Source organism: Gavialis gangeticus, unplaced genomic scaffold (genome assembly GCF_001723915.1).
Source record: "Gavialis gangeticus isolate Ggan-Ray unplaced genomic scaffold, GavGan_comp1, whole genome shotgun sequence".
Classification (NCBI taxonomy): domain Eukaryota; kingdom Metazoa; phylum Chordata; order Crocodylia; family Gavialidae; genus Gavialis; species Gavialis gangeticus.
Window position 1 is genome coordinate 92,849,092 of NW_017729032.1, and position 259 is coordinate 92,849,350.

The following is a 259-nucleotide window of genomic DNA, read 5'->3' on the forward strand; positions in this document are numbered from 1 at the left end:
GCATCACTAACAGGTCCAGAGAGGTATTGCTCCCCCTCTATGCGGTGCTGGTCAGGCCGCAGCTGGAGTACTGTGTCCAGTTCTGGGCACCGCACTTCAAGAAGGATGTGGAGAACCTGGAGAGGGTCCAGAGGAGGGCCACTCGTACAGTTGAGGGCCTCCATGGCCAGCCCCAGGAAGAGAGGCTGAGGGACCTGAATCTTTTCATTCTCCGCAAGAGGAGACTGAGGGGGGATCTTGTGGCTGCCTACAACCTTAT